This window comes from Tasmannia lanceolata, unplaced genomic scaffold (genome assembly GCF_043159265.1).
Source record: "Tasmannia lanceolata isolate RefF3 unplaced genomic scaffold, GAP_Taslan_0.1 ptg000006l, whole genome shotgun sequence".
In the NCBI taxonomy this organism is placed as follows: Eukaryota; Viridiplantae; Streptophyta; class Magnoliopsida; order Canellales; family Winteraceae; genus Tasmannia; species Tasmannia lanceolata.
In genome coordinates this window covers 29449764-29462075 of record NW_027518683.1, presented here as the reverse complement: position 1 = coordinate 29462075, position 12312 = coordinate 29449764, and the positions used below count along the sequence as shown (strand labels likewise).

Below are 12312 nucleotides of genomic sequence, written 5' to 3'. Positions count from 1 at the left end.
GAATGGTCATGCCCATGGATTTATAGATCCTAAGGGGCGGGGAGATATGGCATTCTGGTTCTTTGTCGTCATAGAAGTTCCTAGTTGGGGTTGAGACTACACATCTCTTCATGTACACAACCAGCATCAAACCTGCCTCTATACACACATTGGGGCAGCTTATCTCGACCACTAGGGTAGTGGACCCTCAGAAGGTAGAATGGGTACGATGAATGGTTCACGCACGTAATGGGATCATTTTCAGAATTTCATGTGGACACCGATATGGATAAGGATATTTGTTAGTCAGGACCCTTTATATGACATTTGATCTGAGGGGTCATATTGGTGGGTGGACCCACCTTATGGCTTTGGTCTATCTCAAAGTGGTCCTAGGTTCGAGATCATTTACGGGTACGATGAATGGTTCACGCACGTAATGGGATCATTTTCAGAATTTCATGTGGACACCAATATGGATAAGGATATTTGTTAGTCAGGACCCTTTATATGACCTTTGATCTGAGGGGTCATATTGGTGGGTGGACCCACCTTATGGCTTTGGTCTATCTCAGAGTGGTCCTAGGTTCGAGATCATTTACGGGCAATACTGGGTCTTAGGGTAACCCATGTGATCAATAGGGATTCCCAACAATGAATCCTCCACCTTTGTCAAAGAGGAAAGTCATTTATGGTTTCGATCTAAGCGTAGGCCTTTGAATATGTTTGGCCACACGATTTGATAAATTGTTTATCAAAATATTGTAGAAAATAAATATTTATTTTTCGAAGAGGTTATGCAAATGCATTTGCAGGCCCAAGCTGATAGATTGAAAGGTATGCCATTGGGTGGTCCAGGGGCAGTCAGTGTCAACCCTATGTAGGGCCCAGCCCAAAAATGAGGATTGGAGGAAGGACGTACACATTGTATATGAATAGTGGATCAATCGAGTTATGAGTGAGATAGATGCAGGGATCCGACGGCCGATCCTGCAGAACCCAAGAAGGGCCCCACTACGATCTCACTCACTATAGTCCCACTATGATCACAATGGGCAAGTGGCCCCCACCAGGACATTATCTTAAAGAAGATAATTGCTGAAAAAGAAATATGAGATATTTTAGGAGAGAAAACATGGGAGGAAATAGAGACTTGGATGTTTTTCTCTTCCTCATTCCCTTCTGTAAGTTTTTCAAAAAACTCTCTCTTCTCTCTTTGATTTGGGATTTCCATATTTTCTCTTTGGCTTGGAGCCCAAAAATAGAAGAATATTTCTTCTCCAAATCCTCTAGTGTTCATGTGATCAAGAGGATCCATCTCTCCAACTTTTGGGGGCTTTCTGTTTAAGAAACATAGAAGCCGAGCGGGGAGTGGATGAATCAGAGGTTACTAGTCGGGTAACCAAATCGGCATTGTTTTCTTGATCTCCTATATTTTATTTGATCACCATTAATAATCTAGCAATCTAGGAATTATGGGATAAAGAACAAGGAAAAATTTTGTTTCATAGTTTCCACGGCCTCTTTCGTTGCACCTGGATTCTTTGTTCGACTAACTAATGGTATCAGAGCAAAACAGTGCCCTAGATTATGTTATCTCTTAACCAAGGATAGATCATGCGGCAATCTGCTACGAGCCTAGAGCCCATTCCTCACTATCTAAGAATGTTGATCGATTGTGTGTTTATTAAACATAGGATTGTCTATGATTTTCAATGATTAGCAGAACTTTCCCTTCGGGGGATTTTGGTTAAAATTCGAACGATTGGAATATCACTTTGATTTCGATTCCAATGAGTCCAGAATCACCAAAAAACCTTACAACGATTGATTTGGTATTTAAGGAATTTTTTATCTTGATTTTTGGTCAAAATCCGAAGAAATCACAAAAACCCAAATATGAAGAAAATTCTCATTCATCTCATTAGACAATTGAAACTGATCAATAGGTACAATGAAAAGTCATGTCTGTTGATGCCATCGTGGTGTATCCAATGCCCTTGGCTGATTCCCACCATTGATCCTTCGTCGGTTCGGGTTCCGCATCCAATGACTCGATCCAACGAAAAACAAAATTTCTATTTCTAGACTATATGATCTATACATCAATGGAATCTCCATGGAAACCGGTCATCCACACAACCACCCAGAGGGAGTACATCAAAGACGAAGAAATAGAAAAAATATAAATTTTGAATTTAAATTAATTACAAACTAGTAATTTAAAGTCCATACAAACCATGGGCTGAGGTCAAAGAGTCCTGTGAGGCCAAATGTTCACCGTGCACATCCATTAGAGGTGTAAACGGATCCACTTCGGATTGGATCCACCTATCTCTTAGTCACAATCCATTCAAATCTCTAATCGGTCAAATTAGACACGGAGTTTTCTTCGTAACCTACTTCCTATGTCACAGTCACGATCCATTTAAAATTGGACAGTCCATCAGAGTGTCCTAGTAAGTCCTACTTAAATTTTACACGGTTAAAATTCTCAAAAGTGGGCGAATGCAAACTTGACCGGTAGTTTCAAGCATGAGCCAGTGCTGCATCCTCTCCCTGTATCACATCATAATATGGTGTATCTGCTCTTCAAATAAAAGTGCACACACCCTATGTATGGTGCGTCTCCTCCCTATATCACATACAATGGATCCAATCCATTCCATGCGCATGATCAAATTCGGAACCCGGATTGTCCAACAATCCATAAGGGTCCAACGAGTTGTGAGTGGGATCGATGTAGGGATCCAATGGTTGATCCTGCAGGACCCACTATGAACCCCATTGTGACCTCACACAAGTAGTCCAACTATGATTGCATTAGGGAAGTGGCCCCCACTAGGACATTACATTGAAGAAGCCCATTAGCTCAAATTACCCTTATCACATCCAACGTGTACGTCCTTCCTCCAATCCATATTTACCGATTTGAGTCCTACGGGAGGTGGATATATATTTGCCCCCTGGCCTACTCAATGGTTTACCTTTCAATCTATCAGCTTGAGCATGCAAATGCATTTGCAATGAAAATAACCATTGCTTTTCACAAAACCTTTAATAAACAATTTATCAAACAGGTTAGCTAGCCATTATTGAAAGGGCCTAGCTGAGATTGAAAATGTAGTTGACTTTCCTCTACGAGAGAGGTGAAGGATTCCTTGTTGGGCATCACTATTGATCCCATGGGTTTACTGTTAGATAAACCAAAACTATAAGAACACCCACAGAGCAAAACGACCCCTCAGATCTTTAGATCTGAGGGTCTTGTCTAACAGAATAACCTTATCCTCATCTTCATCCACTGATCTGTTCCGTGCATGATCCAATCATCGCACACATTCCACCTACTTAGAGTCAACTACCCAGTTACCGAGATAAGCCACTTCAATGCGTGTTCAGAGGCAAGTTCGATTCTGGTTTTGTATAGGTACGAGATGTCCAATCTCAACCCCAGCCAAGAACATTCTAAGTCTGCAAAGAATCGAAAGGTCATATCTCCCTGTCACATAATCTCTATGTTCATGACCCATCCTACTATATTATCTAAGGACAGATGTGTGTTAAGAAGCACATAAGACACTCCTGAAAAGTACTCAACAGATGTCATGATACAATGAATTCTTATTTAAATGATAGTTTCAATGCAATAAGAACAATACAATAAGAACAGGCTTTTAAGGCATAAACTATGAATTTATTTTCATGATAAATTAGCTTCTTCAAGTTATGAGGGTGGCTGGGAGAATAGATACAAGAGGTAGCTTCTTCAAGTTATGAGGGTGGCTGGGAGAATAGATACAAGAGGGATGAACTGAGGAGTGGGAAAGAAAAGCCCAGAAAACAAGGAAACAAATCAACTTTTTGATTATTTTTGAGCCACTTCTCACCCTCAACTCCTTCACGCCCTCTCAAATCTCTCCTTCTCTCACCCACATTACCCCTCCCTCACAACTTGGAGAAGCTAATCTATCATGAAAAAAATTGCATGCTAGCTAGACATGCCCTAAATCTATAGGATAAAACAAACCATAAACCCTTATCCCAGTCGACCAAAAATCCATTACTCACGTAAAAATCCTAAACCACAAACTCAAAATCTGTTGTTGTCATTGATGCATCCAAACCTGAAAATCGTAACATGCCAAGATGAAAAAGTGACTGGTAGGATGCCTACAAAGAGGTAAAACCTGCAAAGAATATCGCTAGTTCTTGGAACGAGGTTGCTGCAATGGCAAGAGACAGGTTACGAAAAAAATGAGCGGCGACCGAAATATGTGAAGGAAGATTTGGATTTGTGATTTAGGGTTTTGAGAAATTCAGAATAAAGGCTCAAGGAAGGAAGAGAGTCATTTGAAATTGGGAAAGTTAAACGAATCTCACGAATCACGATTTTATGTTTCTTTTTATGGAAATACCCTTTCTATAATAACTATCATTGCAAAAAAAAAAAAAAAAACTAAGGGTGTTTTTGGTATGGGCGATGATTTTCTCACCCCTGTAGGATTATGAGCCCCCATTTAAGCATGATTTGACATCAAAATGCTATAAAGTCTGCCCACAATTCACGTTGAAAGAGGTGCACAAAATCCTACAGGGGCAGAAAAATCATCTCATATTGAAAAAATGGGAAAAATTACGAATCGAGACTTTCCGAAGAATTTTTCACGTGTGCCCTGTCCCGATCTGAATATATTTCGCTTCCCATGGCCAGGATTTGAAATTCGTCCATGGATCCTCATGATATGCCCAGACCCCATCAACTAAGGTTTAGAAACAATAAAAATTAAAGAAGAAGAAATGGGCATTTTGGTCATGGTGGCAGCAAAAATCGAGCACCAATCACAAAGTGTCACTTGAATCTTGAGCCCTCGCATAGCATGACATGTTATTCCACCTGGCTCTTGAACCTACAGAGGCCTTGAGGCCACGTAGGGCCTCTGTAAGTGAGACACATCATCCCACTTGGTCCCTGAGCCCCATAGAGGCCTTGAGGCCACATTAGCGATGCATGTCCTCCCAGCAGTCCCTGAGCCCACTGAGGCCTTGAGGTCACCTGGAGGAACACATCACCCCGGCTATGATGATCCCCCGGGTACACACCACAATCTTCTCTATCATCCCATCCTCAATAGGCCACACGCCACCCCTAGATACCATTCAGAGGCCACAAGCCAACCTTGAAAATAAGCACACCAGTGCTAATCACGAAAATCAACTGGAAAGGTACAGTCCATGGTCAGAGCCACCCTGAAAGGCTGAGCAGACCAAAGGCACCAATACCATCCCTCACAGGGGACGCACAAAACACTCACAATCCAAGGGAACTTCATCTATAAAAGGGAACCTGCACCTAGCATCCGGGAGGAGGAGGAGGACGGTAAGAAGGTAGTCCACACCCAAGGTACGCCTAAGGTCATGTTTGAATCTTATTTCCATCTGATACATCCAAAGCTAACTTGAGTGTCGAATGGTTCCCCCGAAGATCCCAAACTCTGGGTAGCCTTGACCCTTTATCTATGACTGCAAGTCCCTTGTAGCACTTCTGAACCCCGGAGAACTAAGAGGAAGGACCTGCTAGGGCACTTGATTGATTCTAGACCATAACATATTGGCGCCCATCGTGGGGCCCATTTGTGTCCTCATTTGAATGGAGCTAAACCATGACAAGAGTATGGGTCCCATGGATATAAGAAGTTGCACGCGGAGTGCGACGGCCGTGCAAAACATGGCCACAACTAGCACTCACCACTAGTCGCCTTCTTCCTCTCATCCACTGCTAGTAGATGTGCCCCGATGCCACATCCACCACCATCACCTCCTAAATCAACATCAACTGCTGCCATGAGCGAATATAGCTGTTTCGTAATCCAAGCGGCGGACCTCTCCAGCCTTCTCTGTAGATATGTCCAGGGGGTTGAAGCTGCGCCCCTTGACACATCAGGGATGGGCATCAAGCCCAGCTAGCAACAAAAGCACCAGCCACTCCCCGGCAGAGAAGTCCCAGCGGTTCCTCAACCTCTGAGTCTAGTCCAGTAGGAAGGCTTCACCTCAAAAGGCAAAACCTATAACTGCTTGTTTGCCAGTAGCCAAATTGCCAAGTATACCCAGAGGGGTGACCCCCTATCTCTCACAGCCTTCATCACGAAATATGGGAAATAATCAGAGAAGCGCTGACAAGAAGGAGACCGCTCGAATAAGCGGATGATGATGAAGAAAACCCTTTCACTTAGGAAATTTTGAGGGAAATAATCCCCCAGAATTTCCATTTTCCTTTTCTCAATTCCTACGACGGAACCGCTTACTCGGTAGAGCATGTCAAGTCTTTCTAGATCGCTATGCTCCTTACACAACACCACTGACGTGATACTTTGCCAAGCCTTACTAACCTCTTTAATAAGAGATGTGCACATCATATTCTAAACTCTGGACCAACTCTATCGACAGCTTTGATGAAAGTTTGTGACCCCCTTTGCCAACCGTCGCCCTCGCCCGAAGGTGCCGGATGCCCTCCTTGCCATAAAGCAACAAAGAGGTGAGACGTTGAGACAATATGTTGCTCACTTTAACGCTGAGGCAGTAGAAATTCAGGAGCTCGACGTGCTGTCCATGAGAACGGGTATCACCAATACCAGGCTGAAGATTTTCCTTGCCAAAAAGCCTGCCGTTGAGACTTGATGACTCGAGACCAGAAGTACATCAACGTCATGGAATAGGTGGCCCTAGAAAAAGACCATAGCCCAACCGATTTGGAGAAAAACACCGAGAGCGGGACGATCCCAAACCCTGCTCGGGTCCCAACAAGTATCATCGGTGGGAGGACCTCTAGAGAGGTTGTAGGGGAAGAAAGTAAGCGAAAGTCAAGGTACGCCTAAGGCCTTGTTTGAAGCTTAGTTGCATGTGTTACCTCCAAAACTGACTTAAGTTTCGAAAGGTTCCCTCGAAGTTCGCAAACTTAGGGTGGCCTTAACCCTTTGTGTGTAACTGCAGGTCCCTTGTGGAACCTCTGGACCCAGTAGCGTTTGGAGGAAGGACCACCAGGGCACTCCATTGATTCTGGACCGCAACAGGTCCCTTCACCATAAGACGCTATTTTGGCATGCGAATCTCTTGTGGCTCTATCTAAGATAGAACATTCTTTGAGGAACTATACCAGAATTAGGGGTGTCAGTTTGGGCTCGGGCTCGGAAGCTCGCTCAAGCTCGGCTCGAATCCTTAACGAGCTGAGACTGAGCTAGCCAGGCTCAGCTCGACTCGGCTCGTTAAGAATTTAATATATATATATATATATATATATATATGAGAATATGAGAATAGTGTTCCCGTGCAGCTGCTCAGATAGCTTATCTGAGCAGCTGCTTCAAAAACTCATGTGGCCCACATTTTTGGGAAGATCCAAAGCATTCATTTGAAAGGCCCTTCCATGGATAGGGTGTGTACCAAAAATCAGCCCTATAGGATCATCCTAACCCAATCAAACATGGAGGGGAAAATGGACAGACACTGTTTCTGACCATTTTTTCCCTCCACAAATGGCAGGGTTAGGATGATCCTAAAGGGCTCATTTTTTGTACACACCCTATCCATGGAAGGGCCCTCCAAATGAATGCTTTCGATCACCCCAAAAATGTGGGGCCACATGAGTTTTTGAAGCAGCTGCTCAGATAAGCTATTTGAGTAGCTGCGCAGGAACACTTCTCTCTCTCTCTCTCTCTCTCTCTCTCTCTCTCTATATATATATATATATATATATATATATATATATATATATATATATAATTTTACAAGTTATAACCCTAAATCCCTTACAGGTTATGTGACGCTGGAAGCGTGAGAGCAGCAACACCAAGACGGAGATCAACACAAGCAGCAACTAAAATAATATCGTTGGGGTTTGAAAACCCTTGCCACGGTTTGGAGAAAAACTCCAACATAAAACGTGAAAGGAACGAAGCTCCTTCATCCACGTGAAAGACCCAATGCTCTCTTCACAAGTAATATCCAAAAAAAAAAACCTTTATTCAAATCTCTCCTCTTTCCTCATGCCATTACATCATATAAAGAGGCAAAACCTAAGAATAGCAACCCTAAAGACTTGCCTAACAATTATTCACTATCTTCTATTTTAAGCAACAAAAATAAAAGTAAGAAATATGATTAAGATAATCCTAATCTCGTAATAGACACTTACCCTATACTAAAACTGCCTATAACTTAGCCAAATCAAGTCCAAATCACGTAATCTTGAGCTCTTTAGATAGGTAATAAAAAAACCTTTCTAAAAACACCAAAATCATGCTAAATAGACAAGTTTTGACGCCCCAAAAAAATACTAAAAATAAAATAACGAAAATAAAAAATAAAAAATAAAAGATTTGATCAACGCCATGTGTTCTGCATCATTCACCCCGCTTGAAAAATACTTGACCTCGACTTTAGGCCATCGTTCTCCAAATCGGATTTCCGGCGTTGCACCAACCTTCCATTCTTTTTTCATCTTCTCTTGATACCTTACATGAAGCTTCTTCTTTTTTGGATAATAATCCCTTACATGAAGAATAGTCATGAAAAGGGCTCTCGAAGGCACTCTCATATCCATGGCCGTCTTCTCATTGATGAGGGCTTCGAGTAGTGCTAACTGTGTGAAAGACTTCACCCATTGTTGGAGATCTTCGTTCTCCGCGGCTAGATCAGGCTGGCCGACGTTAGGTGCAACAACTTCTTCATCCCGTCGTGCATTCGACGGTGATCCCTTTTGCTCTGATACCAACTGACACAGGGAGCGTGGAGCGGAAACACAAGATGGAGATCAACACAAGCAACAACTAAAATAATCTCGTGGGGGTTTGAAAACCCAAGCCACGGTTTGGAGAAAAACTCCAACATAACACGTGAAAGGTGAAGCTCCTACATCCACGTGAAAGAGCCAGTGCTCTCTTCACAAGTAATATCACCAAAAATAAACTTTATTCAAATCTCTCCTCTTTCCTCATGTACATCATATAAAGAGGCAAAACCTGAGAATAGCAACCCTAAAGACTTGCCTAACAATTATTCTCTATCTTCTATTTTAAGCAACAAAAATAAAAGCAAGAAATATGATTAAGATAATCTTAAAATAGTAATCCTGTAATAGACACTTACCCTATCCTAAAACTACCTACAACTTACTCAAATCAAGTCCAAATCGCATAATCTTGGGCTCTTTAGATAGGTAATCAAAAAATCTTTCTAAAAACACCAAATAGTAAAAATAAAATGACAAAAATAAGAAATAAAAAACAAAAGATTTGATCAACGCCCTGTGTTCTGCATCATTATTGACGCCGGAAGGGCACGCGATCGATAACGACGATGATGATCCAAAAATAATAATAAAAGATAATTGTGGTGCTCAAAGCTAACCCACGTTGGAAGGAAACTCCAAGAAAGAAGTGTAAAAAACACCTTTTCTCCACAAGAAAAGAACACTTTTCATTTAATCCTTTAATTGTCAAAAACCCTAGCTCTCCAAATTCAGATGTCCTTCTCTTTTACAATTCATCAAATGCTATTTTAGCCAACACAATAAACAAAGAAGAATAATTTAGAAGCTATCCTATAATACTAAGACAGTAATTTAGAAACTATCCTATAGTACTAAGACAATAATTTAGAAGCTATTCTATACTACCAAAACACGGAATCATTTTGTAAACATAACAAAACTAATATAGATTTGCTTCTGATGACACCAAGGCTAATAATAGCATCCTGTAGAAACCTTGCCTCTTCACATGCACTTGCCTCTTCACATGCACTTTCCACAACAGTAACAATTCTAATAATAGAAAGCACCACCGATGGCCCTTTGGAAAGAAATCAACTTGTTTCTAAGGAGATTAGAAATTGGGATTAGCTAGCAAAATTGAAAACTTTCCCAAACGGTGAGTATTCTAATGATGACGTTTCAACGGCCCGATCATCAATCTTGAGGCCCTTAGAGATCCGCTCACACATCCAAAGTTTTTAGCCATTGATCTGTGCGATCTGGTGATATGCTCCTGCATCAAACCCCCCTTCTTGGAAAAAAACTTGTCCACGAGTTCCAATTCAGATTTTTAGTACAGGATCTGAGTTACAATAGTGGAGATAGTTCTCGCCCCTACCTCGAACTGAAGTCCTTTCCAGCGAATCAAATACTTCCGTCGTGCTATTAGTCTAACACTTTTGGGTGGGTGATGGAACTTAATTATGCTAGAAAATGTTCTCTCGATATGCTCGTTGAACCGGAATTGTGGAGACAAAAAGAAGCTTTCACTACTCTCAAAATTATGGGCCGGACAATCATCGAGGTCGGGCCAATTTTCGTCTTACATGTGATAGATCTGCAAGTCTACGTAGCTCTCCGATTCTTGCAAGCGTTTCGTCAAGGCCTCTAACTTACACTTAAGGTCTCGCAAAGAAAGCTCCATTTCCAGGTGCAACTCCCGCTCTTCATGTAACTGACGTGTCAAATTTTCTACTTGACATTCCAGTTTACTATTGGTGATTTGCAGATCTTCCATAGGTCTACCTTGATGCTCACGAGAATTGTGCCAAGTGATCCGACTCCTCCAGGATTGTTGAATGACATATGTAACCCATTTGATTCTCAAGTAATTGTCACGGGTAATGTTTTGATGAACCTAACTTTGAATAATAGTGGCGGAAGTAAGTTGACTTCGGTATTCCTTCTTAGCCTGGTATATTCGCCATGTCTTTTGAATTGTAAGGCATGGAGCTTTCCTTCTGGCAAAGTCCTTGGCCTTTCTGGCTTTTTGCTTACGCAGTTTTCTAACTGAAAATCTAAGGCATGTTGGTAAGTTATCGGTGCAAATATTTTCAAGAAACGACCACGTACCTCCTCCCAATTATCGAATGGTACCATTTTCTCAATTTGCGTCGCTCTTGTTCCATGAGTATCCATAAGGTTTTGGCACGATTGGCTACAGTCTCCTTGGCATACCAAATCAAATCTTGTTGGCTTAGTCCGTAGGGCTCACAACACACCTCGATAGCCTCGATCCAAGTAGTGCACTCGCACTCACCATCACCATAGAAGATAGGAATTTCACCCAGTTGTAATTGCTCCATAGATTAGAGAATCATCACCTTCCTGGATCCGCAGTAGATAGAACTCATGCAGAGCCTAGCTCCGATACCAATTGACGCCGGAAGGGCACGTGATCGAGAACGGCGATGATGATCTAAAAAAAATAACAAAAGATAATTGTGGTGCCCAAAAGCTAACCCATGTTGGAGGGAAACTTTAAGAAAGAAGTGTAAAAAACACCCTTTCTCCACAAGAAAAGAACACTTTTCATTCAATACTTTAATTGTCAAAAAACCTAGCTCTCCAAATTCAGCCATCCATCTCTTTTACAATTCATCAAATTCTATTTTAGCCAACGCAATAAACAAAGAAGAATAATTTAGAAGCTATCCTATAATACTAAGATAATAATTTAGAAACTATCCTATAGTACTAAGACAATAATTTAGAAGTTATTCTATACTACTAAAACACTGAATCATTTTGTAAACTTGACAAAACTAATATTGATTTGCTTCTGATGACACCAAGGCTAATAATAGCATCATGTTGAAAGCTTGCCTCTTCACATGCACTTTCTACAACATTAACAATTTTAATAATAGAAAGCACCTCCGATGGCCCTTTCGAAAGAAATCAACTTGTGCCTAAGGAGATTAGAAATTGGGATTTGCCAGCAAAATTGAAAACATTCCCAAACGGTGAGTGTTCTAATGATGACATTTCAACGGCCCGATCATCAATCTTGAGGCCCTTAGAGATCCGATTACACATCCAAAGTTTTTAGCCAATGATCTGTGCGATCTGGTGAGATGCTCCTGCATCATTATGTAATTATTTAATTTGAATCATTTGATTGTGCATGACAGGTCCAAAAAAGCTCAAAATAGCTCAAAATGTGTAGGATTTTAGGGCCCAATTGGCCCATTAACGAGCTCGGTAAGGCTCGCGACCTTGATCGTGCCGAGCCCGAGCTCAAGTGTTGAGCTTAACGAGCCGAGCTGGGCCAAGCTCAGCTCGGCTCGGCTCGTTTACACGCTTACCCATAATTGAAAAACCAAATAAGTGACTCTAGTGGTCGATTCAAATTCTACATTGGGTCATCCACCACTGCATCAAGTTCTAACTACCATTGTCGTGATTGGTCCATTGGTCCTGGCACATAGGATGCGCAGGAAGATACATGCTTGAGAGTAGCCGTTTCGATCGCGTGGAATTTTTTTCCTCAAAACGTAGAACATTCGTTTCGTCACCGTCGG

The 12312-nt window shown here is 41.7% G+C and overlaps 1 long non-coding RNA gene across 3 annotated transcripts; it reads left to right on the top strand.

Annotated features, from left to right (window-relative positions):
- Positions 1 to 4038: 4038 nt before the first annotated feature.
- LOC143880217 (uncharacterized) lies at positions 4039 to 10854 on the top strand. 3 transcript variants are annotated; one of them, XR_013251594.1, is made up of 3 exons: positions 4527 to 6844; positions 6970 to 7049; positions 7791 to 10854. It is a non-coding gene; the product is annotated as an uncharacterized LOC143880217 (long non-coding RNA). The 3 variants fall into 3 exon arrangements; XR_013251595.1 differs by lacking the exon at positions 6970 to 7049 and having other exon boundaries at positions 4039 to 6844; XR_013251593.1 differs by having other exon boundaries at positions 4039 to 7049.
- Positions 10855 to 12312: the final 1458 nt, after the last annotated feature.